We start from the raw sequence: 20,357 nt of genomic DNA on the forward strand, positions 1-20,357 counted from the left end.
AGAACAATTGAATAACGAGAAGTGGATGATTAAGAAGTGCACCTACATGAGAAAACATTTGAAACGAGGAAAAGATATGATCGACAAAGCTTGAATTGAATTCACCAGAGAAGAAAGAGAACGAAGAATGATGAACTTGTAGAGCATCTTCACGAGAACCACCGGGTAAGAACATTGACGGAAAAGAATGGAGAGACTTCACATCAATAACATGGATACTTGATTAAGAAATCTGAGTCCTTGAACAAAAAGGGTGGGTGGGCGGGAAAACAAAGGCAACTTAGAGACGGATGAAACAAACACCATTGACAAAAACTGAGATTGAATCTTACAAATGTTGAAATGATCGGATCCACTTGACGAGAAGCGCGCCGGTTGAAAAGGATTGACATGAAAATCTCGATTATCATGAAGGATTAGTACTCACATAGAAATATGAGAACACCGCTTAAAAAGAGGCATGGAATCAACATTTGACATCGAAGCAACTCGAATACCACAACTCAAAACAGAACAAGGATTGGCTTGCAGAATAAGCTGGAAACAAACATATGATAGATCCCATATCGTATCATGTGTCTATTGGAAAGATATCCTACGTGATACTTGAATTCCCACTTATAAACTCCCGAAACTTTCTAGTTATGCAATCAGGTGTTGGGAATACAGGGAAGCATAATATCTCACCCAAAACTAGCAAATCCTACATCCAGTTGTATCCATCCTTCAACACATAACCAAGAAACCTTCGAAAATCATTTACCTCAACCTTCGAAAAGCATCCGTTATACGAGTTATGGCAATACTCCCAAACTCCCGCCCCAGTACTGGGTGGCATCGAGGTTATCTCACCAAGAACTGCATAAAGGAGATTTTCGATGTCGGCGAAACTTAGGTATTCCAGAACTGCAACGATAAAATTGTGACGACAACACCTCGGAGCTCAACTCCCCAGGACACTGCCACAACCCCTAAATGTCAGGAGGCACCAAGAACAATGTTCTTGTCACAAAACCATTGGAACGATTCCAAGATACCCACGTGATCCTAAATTTTTTTAGTGAAATTTGAGGAGATAAGAGTCAAAACTCTATGCCAGGAGGCCTCACCAGAGCAACGAAGGGACTGAGGAATAAAAAGAATCCTACTCTCCGATATATATAATCCTATAAGACTCAAAACATTTTTTCTAGACTCAACAACGTCAGCGATTCGATCAAGCAGGGGGCTCCTAAGTCAGGGAAGGGTCTGATTACCAACTTGTAACACCCACGATGCGGCTATATCTCCCACGTGTCGGAGCACGACTTAGAGGCATAACCTCATAGTAGGCATGTCGCAAGAGGGGTAATCTTTACACATCCCATGTACTGAATAAGAGAGGGATAAAGAGTTGGCTTACAATCGCCACTTCACATAATACATAAATATAGCATTACATCATCCAGAATACAATTAACGTCCGACTACGGAACCAAATAAAGAAAGACAACCCCAAATGCTAGATCCCCGATCGCCCCAACTGGGCTCCACTACTGATCAACAGGAAACGAAACAACACAACGAACAAGATCTTCATCGAGCTCCCACTTGAGCTGGGTTGCGTCACCTGCACTGGTATCATCGGCACCTGCAACTGTTTTGTAGTAATCTATGAGTCACGGGGACTCAGCAATCTCACACCCTCGCGATCAAGACTATTTAAGCTTAAAGGTAGGAAAGGGTAGTGAGGTGAAGCTGCAGCAAGCACTAGCATATATGGTGGCTAACTTACGCAAATGAGAGCGAGAAGAGAAGCAAAGCACGGTTGAGAGGCTAAAATGATCAAGAAGTGATCCTGAAACTACTTACGTTCAAGCATAACACGAAACTGTGTTCACTTCCTGGACTTCGCCGAAAAGTGACCATCACGGCTACACACGCAGTTGATGCATTTTAATTAAGTTTAGTGTCAAGTTCTCTACAACCGTACATTAACAAATTCCCATCTACCCATAACCGCCGGCACGGCTTTCAAAGTTCAAAACCCTGCAGGGGTGTCCCAACTTAGCCCATCACAAGCTCTCACGGTCAAGGAAGGATATTCCTTCTCCCAGGATGACCCGACCAGACTCGAAATCCCGGTTACAAGACATTTCGACAATGGTAAAACAAGACCAGCAAAGTCGCCCGATGCACCGACATCCTGATAGGAGCTGCACATATCTCATTCTCAGGGTAACACCGGATGAGCGCTCCGTACAACTAAAACCAGCCCTCAAGTTTCCCCGAGGTGGCGCTGCAAAGGACTCTAGTTCAGACCAACACTTAGAGAAGCACTGGCCCGGGGGGGTTAAAATAAAGATGACCCTTGAGTCTGCAGAACCCAAGGGAAGGTGATAGGTTGTTAGTGCAAATGTAAAACCAAGGTTGGGCCTTGCTGGAGGAGTTTTATCCAAAGTGAACTGTCAAGGGGTTCCCATAACACCCGGCCGTGTAAGGAACGCAAAATCAAGGAACATAGCACCGGTATGACGGAAACTAGGGCAGCAAGAGTGGAACAAAACACCAGGCATAAGGCCGAGCCTTCCACCCTTTACCAAGTATATAGGTGCATTAAAGTAAACAAGATATAATAATGATATCCCAACAAATCCATGTTCCAACATGGAACAAACTTCAACTTCACCTGCAACTAGCAACGCTATAAGAGGGGCTGAGCAAAGCGGTAACATAGCCAAACAACGGTTTGCTAGGAAGGTGGGTTAGAGGCTTGACATGGCAATATGGGAGGCATGATATAGCAAGTGGTAGGTATCGCAGCATAGCAAAAGAGCAAGCAACTAGCAAGCAAAGATAGAAGTGATTTCGAGGGTATGGTCATCTTGCCTGCAAAGTTCTCCGAGTTGACGAAAGCTTGATCCTCGTAAGCGTACTCAATGGGTTCCTCGATCACGCACTCGTCTCCCGGCTCTACCCAAAGCAAGAACACAAGCAAAGGACCAACAATAAATCACGGTGCAATACGCAAGCAACATGATGCAAAACATGGCATGATATGCGGGATGAGGTATGCAATGCATATGCGTGCTCCGGAAGGGAAAGATTGAACAAGGCATCAACTTGGCAAACCAAGTGCGCCGCTGGAAAGATGAGTTGATTTTGGTCGAAATCGATATAAAGATCACCGAAATAGGATGAACGGTTTGCAAATGGCAAGCAAAACAAGAATGGCACAATTCTGCAATTAACAACACGATGCCATCTAGAATGCAACAAGAAACTAAGCTACGACACTCCAACATAACAACAAAGCACATGACAGTGATCTACTCAAGATGCTTGACAAAAGATGAACACTGAGCTGTGGCTAATTCACACAATAGGAGGTTCAAAAAAGCATGGCAAAAGTGCAAAAGATATCAGCATCACACACTTAGTGAAAATAACAACATGCCGGGAGTTAACATCAGGAAGACATGTTTAGAGCAAGCTAACAACATGCTACAGGAACATATCATAGCAAGACAAGGCATGGCATGAATATACTCAAATATTAGAACAAAAGTCCCTTACTAATCATAAGCCAAAAATGATTAGAAGATATGATGGCACCCATGTAAACATAGCAAGTTTCGTTAACAGATTCAGACTTAGCAGAAAACTGGGCAAGGCATAAACAGAGTTATGAAGGCATCTTTGCGAGCTCGATTCACTCAACACAAGGCATTGCATGACAAGATAAGCATATAACCAGCAATAAGATATGTTCATGAAGCTAACCATGGCAAGAACAAGTTTAAAGAATGCTTGGATCAACCACAACAACCATGGCAAAATTGATTAACATGTAAACAATCTGTCAGGAACATTTTATAGCAAAAGTAGAGCAAGATTAAGTCATGCTAGGGCACTCCATAATTGCAAACAGGGGCATGAATGGATAGAGCATAACCATATGTCAAAATCATCCTTACTGAACATACTCAAAATAAACATGGATCTCACTGTAGCAACATGAATACATGGCATAAAAATAACAGCAGGAAGTCCCTGAAATCAGCAATATCACGAGAGCTACTCTGCATGCTTGTGCTAGTCACCACATTGATCACAAAAAACATGGCATACAACCCTGTAAAGATGGCATGGCATAGACCAAAACACATGTAGAGCTCATGCCCATATGCAGCACATAATAATTGTAGCAAAAATGACAAATGCTCATACTCTGATTAGAATCAGCATCTAACATTTTATAGCACTCTTGCATCAGCCATTTGGGCATCAAGATGGACTCAAACAAGCATGGCACAATGGAACAAAAATGAAGAGCACGTCATGATGAACATTTCGACATATCATATGCACAAAACGGACCACCGAGCACAAAGTTATGGCATGATGAAGTGAGCATCATAGTGCAAATATTTTCGGAACTTAGTGAAAATCGGGGCAACCTCGTGTGGATCTGGATCTGGGCGCGGATTCCAAGGCGGAGTCGGGCTCGCCGGAGTTGGAGCCGGAGATGAAGAAGGAGGACGGCGGCGGGGCGAGGCGGCACTCTCCGGCGAGGCATGGCGGCGCCGGTGGCGAGGTTCATCGGCGGGAAGAGCGGGGCGCGCGGCGAGGCGCGAGGCGGGGACGGGCGGTGCGGCACCGGCAGAGCGCCTGGCGGAGCGGCGGCTGCACGGAGCATGAGGTCGGGGCGGAGGCGGGAGGCAGCCGGCACCGGAGTGGAGGCGCGCCGGCGACCTCGAGCTCGGGGGCGGGCATCCCGCAGGCGGGCGGCGGCGGCGGATCGGGCCGGGCGGGCCAGATCTAGGCTTGCGGGCCCAGCGGCTGCGGGGGAGCCGGCGAGGTGACGTGGCATGCTCTGGTAGGCTGAGTACGGCGACGAAGGTGACGTGGCGCGACGCCATTGGTCGGAGCAACATGGAGGGGCGCGGTGGACATGTCCGGCCCGGAGGACGCGTCCGGATGCGTGGTGAAGGAAGAAGACTAGGGTTAGACCGCGAATTTTGGAGGGAGACACATATATATAGGCAGAGGGAGGGAGAAATGTCCAAATGGAGTGCAGTTTTCGGCCACGCGATCATGATCGAACGGCCGAGAGGATGGAGGGGGTTTGGATGGGTTATTGGGCCACTTTGGAGGTGTGTTGGGCTACAACACACACGAGGCCTTTACGGTTCCTCGGTTAACCATTGGAGTATCAAACAGACTCCAAATGGCACAAAACTTGACAGGCGGTCTACCGGTGGTGTACCAAGGCCGCTTGGAAAATCTCGGTCCATTCCGAGAAAGTTTAACACCCGCTCAGGAAAAGAGACAAAAGAGGGCGTCGGAGGACGTAGGAGTGTCGGATTGAGAAACGGACAACGGGGAAAATGCTCGGATGCATGAGACGAACACGTATGCAAATTAGATGCACATGATGACATGATATGAAATGCATGACATGGACAAAAGCAAAACAAAGACAAAACCCAACCACGAACGGAATCTCACAACACCTCTCCGGAAAAGGCAAGAGTCGGAGTTACAAATATGGAAAGTTGTATCCGGGGTGTTACACCTGCCCCAAATGAGATAAAAAAATTACCACGGCATGTTGATGCCGCTCCATGGTAGCATGCCAAGTTTTATGAATTTCAGACGAGTTTTGGATTTACTAGAATTTAAGAACCATGCATCTCAATGTTTTGCCGGCAATCAATGGTGCCCTGGTGTTTGAAATTCATTCCCATTTCTTGCATGGGACCTAAGCATGCACCCAAGGACAAAGATTTGATTTTTCAACCAATTTATATGCACTGGAGCATGTGCGTGTAGTTCAAATTTGAATTATGCACATAAATGCATTTAAAACTCACTTAATGCATAAAAATGTCCAAACGAACCATGCATAATTCCAATTCTTTTATGACACACATATAGTTGCATGATCACTGCAGATAAAAGGTCTAGCCATTCAAACACCGTCCATGGCCGCTCTGACCCCATTATGGAATTCAAATCAAGATGAAAAATCAAGTAGATCCCTCACAGATTATTATAACCAACCGTGTGAGATGCTGCACAAAATATCTTCAGACCATGTCTGAATAAGGGACCATGTCTGATGACACTTTGCGTGCCAGTTTTTTGGCTGAAGCGATTCCAAATTTTCGGCTTCCGCAAAAATATCTACCTCCCCGCCCCCTTCCCCTTACCAAAAGCCACATTTCCCCTATTTCCGCCTTCTTTTCCAAGTTGAAACCTTCACTCTTGCTTGCAGCATCGCCGCCTCCACGCCGGCGACCCTCCTTCACGCTGCCCGGCCTCCACTATCCAGGCAGGTAATCCACACCCGACCCCATCCTCCTCCTCCTTCCACATCCCACATGCCCGACCGCCGGCGCGAGCGCGATACCTTCCACCCAAATCCCCGACCCCTCCACCAAATAAGCGCCGGCCTAAGCCATGGTGCATGCAGTATAGCCAGGACCTCAAGGAGCATTTGGCAGCGGAGAAGCAAATCGCGGCCGCACGCGCGGATGAAGTCGCGATGGCTGCCATTCATGCCGACCCCCAGATCTTGGAGGAGCACTTCGCCATCGAGGCCACCGTTGACGCCTCGCGCGCCGATGCTGTGACGCAGTTGGCTACTTTAAACGACAGTTCGTGGCGTTTTCTCGAGGCCACTGTTGGTGCCTTCAACGAAGACTATGAGGTGTTTTCTCAGCGTGCACGTGCTTACCTCATCTCGAGAGCCAGCAGGTTGGTGCTCGGAGCAGCTCAGGCAACTCACCACTACAACGTGGGCACCCACGATGTAGAGGCCTCGCCCTCTTCCATGTCCAAGGAGCCAATCGTCATCGATGTCTCCGACAATGAGGAGTAGCTTGTCTTATTAGCTCACTATAAGGACCCATGTTCAGTTTGCTAGCTATTGCCTTTCCTTATCAAATTCTAGTGAATTGTGCTATCTACTTTTACCATGCAATCTTCTGCTATAGGGTATATGTTCTATATGTCGTGCAATGTGGTGTTGAATTAACTGCTTGGTTCAATTCTGCAAATATGATGTTCAATTCTTCAGGGTGCAATATTTCCAAGTTGTTAAGCATGCTTGGTTTGGTTAACTGTCTGATCTTCTATTAGGAGTATGTTATATTGTTCAATTGGTGTTTAGTTAACTGCTTGGTTCATTTGTTGTGGCTTGGTTCACTTATTGTGGTGTTTAGTTAACTGCTTGGTTCAATTTTGCAATGCGATGTTTAATTATTATGGCTGCATTCTGTTATTGTATACCATGTGAGGAATAAATCGAATTTGGTTGTAATAAATACATAAGAAACAAATACAATTGCTATACTTTCAAGCTGTTAAGCATGCTTGGCTTGGTTAACTGTCTGATCTTCTATTAGGAGTATCGTTATATCGTGCAATGTGGTGCTCGGCTAACGTTTGGTTCATTTGTTGTGGTGTTTAGTTAACTGCTTGGTTCAATTCTACAATGCGATGTTTAATTACTATGGCTACATTCTATTATTGTATATCATGTGAGGAATAAATCAAATTTTGTTGTACTAAACACATGAGAAACAAATACAATTGTTATATTTCCAAGTTGTTAAGCATGCTTGGTTTGGTTAACTGTTTGATCTTCTATTAGGAGTATGTTATATTGTGCAATGTGGTGCTCAGTTAACATTTGGTTCATTTGTTGTGGTGTTTAGTTAACTAATTGGTTCAATTCTGCAATGCGATGTTCAATTATTGTGGCTACATTCTGTTATTATATACCATGTGAGGAATAAATTGAATTTGGCTGCACTTAATACATGAGAAACATATACAAGTGCTATATTTCCTAGTTCTTAATCATGCTTGGTTTGCATAAATGGGTTTTCTATGTGGCTTGAATTAATCTGATGAATCTGCAATGTGCCTATTTTTCATCAACATATTTTACTGATAGCATGTGAACCCTTACTTAACCTGATGACTAACTACCTTATATGTGTTGCAAGGAAACAACGGGAAGCACTGAGGTTTACAAGATGGTACTAACTATTATACCTTGCCTTTTTTATTCCTTTGCCCCGTTTCCAGTATAGAGAAGATATTTATGCACATCCTTGTTTTCAGTGTTCACTGATGATTACCTCTCAAACCACCTCTGTGGTCAGGAGGCGAGGAAAGTTTTCATACAACACCCATGGTTCAATATTGAAGTGTTCCTGAAGAGGTCGAAGGATGGATGGTCAATCATCCACAGGCACTGGCCTAAAGTTGCAAAGACCTTCAACGTGAATGAAGGCTCAATATTCGCCTTCCGCTTCAGCAGTTTTCTAGATGAGATGCATCTCTCTATGTACCGTCTATGATGCTAATTTCAAAAGGTTCTAGATGTTGCATGTGAAACTTGCTGCTGGTGCGGTTGTGTAATGGGGTAGCTGAGTGCTGAAGCTATATCATCTTGTACTCCAATGTATTTCAATTATGAAATCCTGCTTCCTTAATATGGAAATGGAATATATTATGTGCTTAATATGAATGTCAATTAGATTAGTAAATGGATTATTAATAATAGGGCAATTAGCCCGCTAATTGGCCAATTAGCTTGCTAATTGGGTTTTCCTATTGCAAACGGTTAATGAGAAAACACTGTGGGCGATGACCTCAGGCAACGCACACAGTTTCTAGGAATAAACCGTGTTGGATCAATGAACAATCACACACGATATTCTTTTTAAAACTATTTGCGTTACGCCACCTTGCGCAAACATTTTCCTTGTAGCGACTGTGTGGGATGTATATACGAACGGAAACGTTTAGCGGGGACTGACTGTGTGGGATGTACTTGCGACTGAAAACAATTTCGCCGTATAATTGTATTTTTAGCACTACTGTACGTATTTCTGTATTTGAGCGCTCGCCGGTCGCACATGACCTAATTTTGCTGAGCGTATGTGCCAGGAGGGCATATCCCCAACGTTTTCTGGGTCGTGTGGGAAGGACCCCCCTATCGCCCACACTCACTTGGCGACGGTTCCTAATGCCGTCGCAGAAAGGGGTTAAAAACCGTTTGTTTAGGACCAACGCGTACTAGTGCTAGACAGGCCATAGTCAAGTAAGAAATGAAGTGAAAGTACGAAGACTACGAGCAGCTAGGTACTATGGATCAGGATGGAAGATAGTATGATGCTAAATAGTAAACAGTAAACAGTCTTCACTCAGTGAAGTCAATCAAATCATACAGGCAAACAATGACTTCATGAAGACAAACTGTAAAGTAAAGAAAAGTGAAGGATAGAACCAGTTGCTTGGTGAAGATAAGGATTTGGTAGACCAGTTCCAGTTGCTGGGACAACTATACATCTGGTTAGGGAGGTTGAGATTCAACTCAGAAGACCGCGTCTTCACCTTATTCCCCTTGAGCTAAGGACACCCAGTCCTCGCCCAATCACTCTAGTAAGTCTTCAAGGTAGACTTCCAAACCTTCACAGACTTCGTTCACCGGCAATCCACAATGACTCTTGGATGCTCAGAACGCGATGCCTAACCAGCTGGAGGATTCACAGTCCTCAAGTGTAACAAGTCTTCAGGTCATGCGGACAGAAAGACTTCAGTGATGCCTAACACTCTTTTGGCTCTGGGTGTTTTGGGCTTTGTCCTCGCAAGGATCTCTCTCTCGAAGGCTTCAGAGGTGGGTTGCTCTCAAACGACCAAAGCTGTGCACTAACTCTGAGCAGCCACCGATTTAATGTGTAGGGGGCGGGCTATTTATAGCCAGGAGGCAACCCGACCTGATTTGTCCGAAATGACCCTGGGTCACTAAGGAACTTACACGTGTCCAATGGTCAGATTTCAAACACACGCGACAGCTTGACTTGGGCTACAAGTAAAGCTGACTCATCCAGCTCTGGATAAGATTTTCTCTCATTGTCTTTGCTCGAAGACATAGGATTTGATTAAGCATCACATCAGTCACTCTGACTTTGTTCACTTGGACCCCACTTAACAGTATAATGGTTCCTATGACCCAACAAAGAAGAAATGGAAACTACGAAACAACTATGTCTTCGCGCTCCATAGTCTTCATGTGAATGTCTTCTCATGTCATAATCTTCACTATGAATATCTTCACAAACCACCATTGTCTTCACACATTTTTAGGGGTCATCTCTGGTAGGTAAACCGAATCAATATGGGACTACTACCTATGTTATCCTGCAATTCTCACAAACACATTAGTCCTTCAACCAAGTTTGTCGTCAATACTCCAAAACCAACTAAGGGTGGCACTAGATGCACTTACACACCTGCATTGCTAACTATGATGTTATTATTATTTTTTCAACAGAAAATCCCGAAGGATTGTGTGCCTCATCTAATGTTTCCGAAAGGTCGCCTTGATGTTATGAGCTTATGGCAGGTCATCCTAGGCTTCACTATTGTTCATACTGGATTTCTACAACCGATGAAGACATGACAATCAAAGATTGGAAAAATGTATGGACAATCATAGGGAGCTACTTGGAAGCAACATTGTGCGAAGCGCAAGAATTGGAGACATGATAATCTCCATTCTCCATAATGGAGAGTCAGGGCCTATCTTGTTTTATGCTATTTTACCTTAGAGAGGGTAGTTAGGTCCTAGCTAATACTCATGATCATGTGCTAAGAACAATTAAGTAGGGTTGGTTACATGACTATGATGCTGATGCGTATGACTTGTTATTATGATAATGAGTAGAAGTTGTATGATGATGATGATGAGTAGGACTTGTTATTATGATACCAATGATGAGTTATTTATTATTATGATGATGCATGATGCTAAGTTGTTATATGAGCATGATGAGTTATTATATATGAACATGATGAGTTGTTTATTATTATGATACACATGTTGCCTCCACTTGAATCTAATCCACATTCATTTCACCCACTGTTATATATAATAACTAATCATGGTCATAAAATCATATGATGAAAGTATTGTATATAAAACCTATACAAATACAGCGACAATAAGATGCATTTTAAAAAATACAGGAAAATTTAGCAGTAGCGCTTTCCAAAAGAAACGCTACTGCTACTTACTATTATCAGTAGTGCTTTTTCCTGCCAAGTGCTACTGCTTCCAGCGCTACTGCTATCAGTTAGCTGTAGCGCCTTACTGGTACTAGTAGCTATAAAACCAACGCTACTACTAGGGTTTTCCCTAGTAGTGAGAACTTCGAATAATCATGAGCTCATGGCGATATCCAGGTAATGATCAGGCATCACGTCCAAGATTAGTAGACCGACTCCTGCCTGCATCTACTACTATTACTCCACACATCGACCGTTATCCAGCATGCATCTAGTGTATTAAGTTCATGGAGAAACGGAGTAATGCAATAAGAACGATGACATGATGTAGACAAGATCTACTCATATAAGAATGGCCCCCATCTTGTTATCCTTAATAGCAACGATACATATGTGTTGTTTCCTCTTCTGTCACTGAGATCGAGCACCGTAAGATCGAACCCATCACAAAGCACCTCTTCCCATGGCAAGAAAAATTAATCTAGTCGGCCTAACAAAACCAAATATTTGAAGAAGAAATACGAGGCTATAAGTAATCATGCATATAAGAGACCAAAGACTCAAATAACTTTCATGGATAAAAACATAGATCTGATCATAAACTCAAAGTTCATCGGATCCCAACAAACACACCGCAAAAAGAGTTACATCAAATATATCTCCAAGAGACCATTGTATTGAAAATAGAGAGAGAGAGAGAGAGAGGAAGCCATCTAGCAACTAACTACAGACCCGTAGGTCTACAATGAACTACTCACGCATCATCGGAGAGGTACCAATGAGGATGATGAACCCCTCTGTCAGGGATATACCCCGCGGTATGACCCGGCCGGATGTATGACCTGGTCGGACTTGGCGACTCACTAGTGACTCGCCCTGACTTGGCGACTCACTAAGTGACCCGCCCAGATCTCTGCACTCACTGATGACCCGGCCGAACCAGGTGACGCATTGGTGACCCGGCAGGCGGGTTAGAGGACCGACAAGACCCCGAGGCCCAGAAGGCTCAAGACCCAGAAGGCCGCCCCGTCCTCGCCTCGTTTCCGGAGCGAGCCGCCTTCATCGCCGACCGTAAGCCGCTGTTTCCACCTCGCCCTCACCCGTTTTCGCTTCGGCTAACCCGTCGCTGCCAGGGGTCGCTACGCCTCCGCGAACCGCCTTGCCGGCGCCTCCACGGGCCGGCCCCGGCTGCCTTGAGTCGCCGGTCATTGTTTCGCACGGAGCCTCCCGTCGAGAGCCGCCACTGCCTCATTCAGCCGCTGGCTTCCATTGATGTCATGGTTCTGCCGGCCTCTGTCGCCCATCTTTGGGCGAGTCTTCGAGGCGCCTTTGCACCCACGGCTGGTGCTACATCCCCTACCTGGCCTCACACCCCTGTGCTAAGTCGCCGGCGCTTCTTCGCCTCCATGGCCAAGCACCGAGCCGCCGCCCACTGCCCAACGCGTGCGTCGCCGTGGCTTAGCATGACTTGCTCCGCTTCGAGCAAGCTTCTTTGCGGTTTTGTACTATGGCTGAGAAGCGGATGCGGCCGACCTGCTCAACTGATTGCAAAAGAAATGATATGTCGATCATTATCGGGATTGAACAGTAAAAGAAAGAAGCAAACAGCTTGTTCGTCAGGAAGGAACAAAGCTCATGACATGATACATCGATGATTATTGGCAACAGTTTAGCACCCGTGATCATCTACTACTAGTAGTATGTGCACACCTCTCAAGATCAAGTTGATTTTCTCAAACTCATGAGAGATCACGTGGTGGAGAAATCAATACTACTGACTCATCAGATATTAGACCAGACGGAATGCTAGATCCACAGATTAGCTCGTTCACGTTGCCGCTAGGACTCCGTATCCCAGTTAAACTATGGACGCGCAAAGATCATTTGTCATACGATTAAATCAGGTGATATCCATCCGATCTATTTTATTTGCACATATTTATTATTTCCTAGAACAATACTCTGGTCTGTGTATTTTTATGTGCAGGATAATGATTCATTATAAAGGTGGTGCCATACTGTGCCGATGAAGTGTGCGTTAGCATCATCATGCACCGGCATCCGCTCCCGCTTGCTGTTGAACGGGTGTGCACAAGCCGCCACCCGTGCAACTCAATCTACATCAACTCATTGGGACCATGCCCGAGATTGACTCGTCGTCCGCGCGGCTTACCGCTCCGATGATTGACTCGCCCGTCTGCGCCGACTTACAACACCGCAGTCGACTCATCTGTCTGTTCCCACAGCCGACTTGGCCGTGATTGATTTCAACTTCACCGTGGTGATCATCAATTCCGTGGTGGATAATTTCTATCCTAACATATCAGGTGAAATCCATCCAGTATGTTTTTATACTACATATTACTTTCTTTAAAAGAGCAATTACTCTCGATTGCAAGCTCTCTAATGCAGGACAAGTTGTTTACTGCAAAAGGGACTATTATATCACTAAGCTATTGAATGACTCATACCGGTTTATATCACGGTCAAATATGGAGAATCTCAAGACAACTCCTTCAGTCGTCTTAAGATTCGGGGGCTACGATGACATGACTCAGCAAATGTTGTTGGTTTTCAGTGAATTCAAGAACTCTGGGTCATTGAAGGGAAAAATAACCTGGCCCCGGAGGCCACTGCCCTATTGGTGAAAATTTAAAAGACCGTCAGAAAATTTCCGGCTTAAAAAGAAGGATTCCGGTTCAAAATCCGGCTCAAGGGAAATCTGTCTCCCACAACGCGCTGAAGCTCTCAATATCCGGTTTAAAATTCTGGCTCAAAAGAATTTATCTCTTGCAAAGTTCGAGTTCTCAGAAAAAAATTAAAGGTTGTGAAAGAGAACTTGCAGCTATGATGCGTGGTTCAAACATGGGTATCCTGACTTATGGACTTATCTTATTATGGTCACTTGGGGGCTTCCTGCTCATTGAGCATAGCTGTGAATACCCCTCTTGATCGGCTCATACGCCGCACTTACAAGTCACTTGGGGGCTTCCTATTCAAAAGTAGGTGTATTCACCAAAGAGAACATAGCGTTACTACCCTCTTGACCGAATATGTCACTTGGGGGCTTCCTGTTCAAACATAGGTGTATTCACCAAAGAGAACATAGCGTTACTACCCTCTTGATGGGGTTATCTTGTCCAAACATAGGTGTATTCACCAAAGAGGACGTAACCCTTTCGGGTCATCCTGCCTATAGGTCAGCTGCTTCTCCATCAGGTAATCCTGATTGACCCACCGAACTCTTAACAGTTCTATCTGAACTTGTTAAGTTAAAACGCTGGATTGCCATGTGAGGGCACAGCTTACAGATAGCGAGGATGAACCCATGCTACTAAGCCGCCTTCATTGAAACTTGGTTAAACCTGCCTGTTTGCTTGATGCTACTCCGACCTCGTGTACTCTCGATAAGTCATATCTGGACTTATCCAGGTTCAAACATCGATTGGGTCATGTGAGAGCCGACTTACAGAAAGCGAGGATACTCCAATGGCTATCATGCTAGTTTTATTGAAGTATTCTGTTATCATACACATACATTGCATCATCATACATCATCATCATACATTGCATTATCATTGCATCAGCATAGCATGCATCATATATGCATGGATATACTGGTTTATATTGCAGGAACCGGTTTTCAAAATGGGTTATATTATTCAAATCTTTAATAGCCAACATGGCTGGATTTTTATTATGGTTATCAATAACCAGTATTATGATTAAGGTTTTCAAAGTCGCTTCAGCGCAATGGCTATTATTTATCAATGGATATGATTTATTCTACAATGAAAGGAATAGTCTCGAGTCGATGCAGGCTTATGACCCGACACTTGGGGGCTACATTATTCAGATTGAGATTACATCAAAAACATAAGTCCCATGTCACTGCCAGCATGCACCATGGCACTTGGGGGCTAATGCAAAGTCATTCTTAACTCGCCTTATTGAAGACCCGACTCATCACATTGTAATGAGCCGGCCCTTGGGGGCTGCCAATTGCTTCTGTCAAAAATTCAAGGTACACAAGTTTTAATCCATTATATTGAAGGATCCATTGCTCAGTTGGTAGAGCACAAGGCTCTTAACCTTGTGGACGTGGGTTCAAGCCCCATGGTGGAAGTTACATCATATAATGTTATTTTCAATGAAGTTCTAGCTCAGTATTATCTTACTAAGCCGGTCCTTGGGGGCTACACATTGTTGTTCAAGTTTACATGATCATATCTATAAAGTCCCTACTCATTATTGCATAATGACCCGGTCCTTGGGATCTACACTAGTTGAAATTTTTATGAGCATAAGGCAATTACAAGTCCCAGGTTGCTGCAAGCATGACAACCCGGCACTTGGGGGCTACATATATGGAATATTCAGTTTTGACTGGTGACTGAGATGAACAGCCTGGATTTCTTCAAGTGGTAGTATTTATATTGAAGCAAGTCTTAAGTCATCACTTTGCTCTGCTCAAGACTTGGGGGCTACAAGTAATATGGATATAAGGGAAAATATCTTCAAATTCTCAGTTTTTAGCAAACCAGATTGACCCGGTGTCTGCAACAATCATGACTCGGTGTCACCAATAATTATGACCCGGCGTCGGCAACAATTATGACTCGGCATCATCTGTTTATAACCCGGCAATTTTGGTAATCATACATTGGCAAGATCTACATCTTCAAGCCGGCTGAAAATCAGATAAGTATTTCAAGGCCAATAGTTTTAAGCATTGGGAGCTGAATCAAGTAAATTATTCTTCACAATATTTTTGTGAGAAACCAATGTCAGCAAATTGATTATGAAGCTGGTCTATTGACCCGGACTTTCCAGAAGGAGGAAATAACAAGGACTTAAGGGTGATCAGGTATCGGCTTTCAAGAACTGTTAACCCGGAGCACAACCTGTCAAATTTGTTCTTGTGTTTGTTTTGCAGGATAAGTTTACCATGGATAAATCCAAGCTAAACTGGGGGCTAATGTCGGGGATATACCCCGCGGTATGACCCGGCCGGATGTATGATCCGGCCGCACTTGGCGACTCACTAGTGACCCGCCCTGACTTGGCGACTCACTAAGTGACCCGCTCGGATCTCTCCACTCACTGATGACCCGGCCGAACCAGGTGACGCATTGGTGACCCGATAGGCGAGTTAGAGGACCGACAAGACCCGGAGGCCCAGAAGGCTCAAGGCCCAGAAGGCTGGCTTACGTTATGGTAGGTCGGCTTAAGATGAAAGGCATAAGGAATATTCTCCTACAAAGGAAGCAAGACTTGGACTCCTCTTGTAATAGAGTAGTCCTAATCCTACTAGGACTAGTCATGTAACCCGCCCCTCCAACTTATATAAGGAGGGCCAGGGCACCCCAAGAGGGACAAGTTTCACAAGTTAGATTTAGACAAACAAGTCAATAGCTCTCAAGATAGAGCACCCTTGTAATTGTGATCATCATCATCAATATCAATGAAGTAGGATGTAGGCTTTTACCTCTGCCGTGAGGGGCCGAACCTGGGTAAAACCTCGCGTCTCTCGTCCCGCTCAACCCCTCTAAAGCTACCACATAGATGTGTTGGCCTCACGACTAAGTCCTCACACTAAGGACATCTGTCGTGACAAATCCACGACACCCTCGGTGATGGTGTCTAGATTGGATCTGTGGTTTCTGGAATTTACGGCGGCTAGAATTGTTTTTTGTTGACTGCCCTAGGGTTTCTGAAATATTAGGGTATTTATAGAGCAAAGAGGTGGTGCGGGAGGCCACCGAGGTGGGCACAACCCACCAGGGCACTCCAGGGCCCCTAGGTGTGCCCCCTCGGGGCACCTCTCTGGTACTTATTTGGCCCATCGTGTGTCTTCTGGCCTAGAAAAATTCTACAAAAAGTTTCGCCGTGTTTGGAATCTGTTTGGTATTGATTTTCCGTGAAGTAAAAAAACAAGCAAAAAATAGCAACTGGCACTGGGCACTATGTCAATAGGTTAGTCCCCAAAAATGATATAAAGTTGCTATAAAATGATTGTAGAACATCCAAGAATGATAATATAACATCATGGAACAATAAAAAATTATAAATACGTTGGAGACGTATAAGGATGACACTGTAATAGTGCTAGGTTGAAATTGTTATGCCATATGATCATGCATGCTTAGTAGTTCTCTATTGCTTGCTGCTTGATTGCTCCATTGCTTTCTGCTTGATTGCTTACTTGCTGCTTGATTGCTCCACTACTTTCTGCTTGATTGCTTACTTGCTGCTTGATTGCTCTATTGCTTGCTACTCCAGCTGTTGCTCTTTATGCACTGCTAGAACAAGCGGTACGCGGTGTTCGTTGGGAGAGCACTAGGGGTTTACAGTTCATGGGAAGCTCGCAACCAACAAGTTTCAGGGTACAACGACAACAGCCACAAAGGGTTTAAGACTAGGCAGGCGACAGAAGATGCTTACGCCAAATTTGTGCGAAAGCAGGCATGCAAGGTTGAAGTTGGCAAGACGGCACCACAATTTGGGGTGAAGACTTTGATCATCATCGTGAGTTCGTCGCCATTGTAGTGTTGTGGTGTTGGTGTGGTAGTTATGATCGTGTGTAAGATAACCTCACCACATAGGGTGCAAGATTAGCACACCTCGCACCTGTAAGTGCATCTAGTGCCCCTTAGTGATTTTGGTGTATTGAAGACTTATAGGTTAAGGGACTAATGCGTGTGTGAGTGTACACAGGTCTATAAGTCTATGAGGAGTTTGATATTTACAGGAAAAGTCGACCCCTAAAAATGAATATCTTCGACTGAAGATTTTGGTATTTCTGAAGACTTTCATGAAGACTTTGAAAGTGAAGAAATTGGTGTGTCCGTGAAGACTTGATATTCATGCGAGGAATATGAAGCTTGAAGACTTTCGTTTTCATAGTTTTGTTTTTCTCTTTCTTGAGTCATAGGAAACACCGTACTGTTAAAGGGGGTCGAGGAAATACTAAGGAAAAATTTCCATGTGATGCTCAACTCAAAATCCTACACCTACCAATCCCTTCGAGTGAAGCCATTGGAAATCTCATACAGTTCAGTCAATTTCTTCAGTGACAGAGACGAAGTTCTTCTGGTCTCTGAGGAATTTGTCCTGACTGAGGAGTTAGGAATTCGCCAGTGCGGATTGCCTACACAGTGAGGAACATGATAGCCCTGAGGATTTTGGTACTCAAAATTCCGCCCGTTGCTGTGCTATGCGCCAGCTGTTCCAAAATATCTATCCACCTAAACGTCATATCATTGAAGGGCATTTATGTCTTATCATGCCGGGTTGCTCCCTAGGCTATAAATAGCCGCCCCCTACAACCACTAGTTGGGAAAGGCTGCTCCGAGAGAAACCGACACTTGTCATTTGAGAGCAACCCATCCTCCGAGGACTTTGAGCGAAAATCATCAAGTGAGGAAAAACCAAAAACCCAAAACCCAAACACCTACAAACCCCAAGTGATTGAGCATCACTGAAGAGATTGATCCTGAGTGGATCCGACGCTTGTTACCTTTGAAGACTGTGCTTCTTCTAGACGGTTAGGCGTCATGGTCTAGAGCATCCAAGAGGAATTGTGGATTGCCGGGTGACCAAGTTTGTGAAGGTTTGGAAGTCGCTTGAAGACTTACCACGAGTGATTGGACGAGGTCTGTGTGACCTTAGTTCAAGGAGAATACAGTGAGGATTGGGTGTCTTGGACTAAGTGTCCTTGACTGGGTGTCCGGGACTGTGCGTCCTCGAGTTTAAATACTCAGCCGCTCCAACCAGACGTACAACTGAGACATCAGTTGGAACTGGTCTACCAAATCATTGTCTTCACCGAGCTTACTGGTTTTATTTTCTCAACTCTTTCATTTCCTCATAACTATGCTGTATGTTTGTTCATATCTGTGTTTGAAGACTTTGACTGAAGACTTTCTCAATTTCCTCAGTTCAATTTTTTTAGTCTGTTTGTCTTCATCCTGTGTTATCCTGTGATTACGCTTCCTGTACTCTGTGTCTGTCTTCATTTTATCATGACGACTATGCTTGTATTCTGTTATGTTTACCTTTGAGTATTTATTCCGCTGCTAGTAGTTCTTCGCTAAGGAATACAGTAAAGAATTCCTCATCGGCAAATTCCTCAGTGAAGAATTTCATAAAAATCGTCTATTCACCCCCCTCTAGTCGATATAACACACTTTCAGCATCCTGTATGCAATCAAACAACATGCTTATGTGTGAGTTGAAACAATGCAGGCAACCAAACAACGTGCATAAAGCTACCCCCTAATGCAAGTAATCAAGATACATGCAACCAAACAAATTGTAGATGTTGGCTTTTAGGTTGTTTATACTCTTCATTGAGCCCGAGGGCAACTCCAACGCATGACACCAAACGAACGTCCGTTTTTCGTCCGTTTGGGGATGACAATGGGGTCGTGTCTGCCCGGATTTGTGGATGCGCCGACCGTGCGCCCAATGCACGGTCGCATTTCGGTCGCATCTCGTTCGTTCGAGAATATAAACAAATATTCAAAATTAAACATGGCAATAGTTGCACGTCCGAAATAGTCTTATTACAACCGAATCGAATTAAAAATAATATCAAATAGTTTTATTATAATCCAGTTGAAAATTGTTTGCACGAATAGTCTTATTACGACATAGAGAAGGGTATGGCCTTTCTTCCTATTGCGGAGCATGGCCGGGGATTGATCCCCTGAACCGAGGCCACTTCCTACTAATGTGTTCATGTACGGCCCACGTAGCCACCAACTCTTCATTATCGGAGGACGAATCATCCGATAAGCAAAAACTCATCACCGCTATCCATTGTACCTTGTGAGCAAACCGTCGAACACCTTGCGGTCGTGCTGGAGGCGCAACTGGATAGTGCACGTCCCGCTCCCCTCGCAGGAAGCAAAGCAAGGTTTTGGGGTCGGTGGTGCTGGTGGGTTCCCTGTGGCAACGAATGGCCGACCGGAAGAGGTTGGGGACGACGGGCAATGCCAGCGGCCGTAGTTTCTCTCCCACCGGTAACAAGGAGAACGCTGACAAAATGCTTTCCAGAACGTCGGTGCAGAGACAACTATGGCATGGCGTGGTGGTGGTTGGAACGACCCTTGTGGAAGACGACACGACCGAGGAGGGTGGTGGCGGCGACAATGTCGGGGGGCGAAGGGAGGTATAGGAAGAGAAGGGAGGGTCTGTGTCCGTGACGGGCGGGTGTCGGTGTCAAAACCGGCGGATCTCGGGTAGGGGGTCCCGAACTGTGCGTCTAAGGTTGATGGTAATAGGAG

Source organism: Triticum aestivum, chromosome 4A (assembly GCF_018294505.1).
Source record: "Triticum aestivum cultivar Chinese Spring chromosome 4A, IWGSC CS RefSeq v2.1, whole genome shotgun sequence".
Lineage (NCBI taxonomy): Eukaryota > Viridiplantae > Streptophyta > Magnoliopsida > Poales > Poaceae > Triticum > Triticum aestivum.